This window comes from Microtus ochrogaster, chromosome 24 (assembly GCF_000317375.1).
Source record: "Microtus ochrogaster isolate Prairie Vole_2 chromosome 24, MicOch1.0, whole genome shotgun sequence".
NCBI classification, from domain to species: domain Eukaryota; kingdom Metazoa; phylum Chordata; class Mammalia; order Rodentia; family Cricetidae; genus Microtus; species Microtus ochrogaster.
This window is the reverse complement of record NC_022024.1, coordinates 6577782-6578191: the sequence shown is the minus strand read 5'-3', so window position 1 is coordinate 6578191 and position 410 is coordinate 6577782.

Genomic DNA, 410 nt, shown 5'->3' with positions numbered 1-410 from the left:
CCGTGGCTCTACAGTGTGGGTGTGGTGCATTAGCATATGTGCATGTGTACCGTGGCTCTACAGTGTGGGTGTGGTGCATTAGCACAGACACATGTGTACCGTGGCTCTACAGTGTGGGTGTGGTCCATTAACATATGTGCATGTGTACCATGGCTCTACAGTGTGGCTGTGATGCTATAATAAAGCAAAAAAGTAATTATGTGACATTTTTAAGACACACTGAATAAAATACAACTAATTTTATTATTGATGTCTCCTAGTGGAAAGAAACCAACAGAATGAATGCATATAAAAGGGGATTTGTTAGTGGGTTTAGTTTAGGTAGCTAATCAGTGTCTGACTTCATTTGGCAGAAGCCAGGGGCTGGGGACTCCTCTGCCTTGAGGCTGGATGTCTCAGCAGTCCCATCT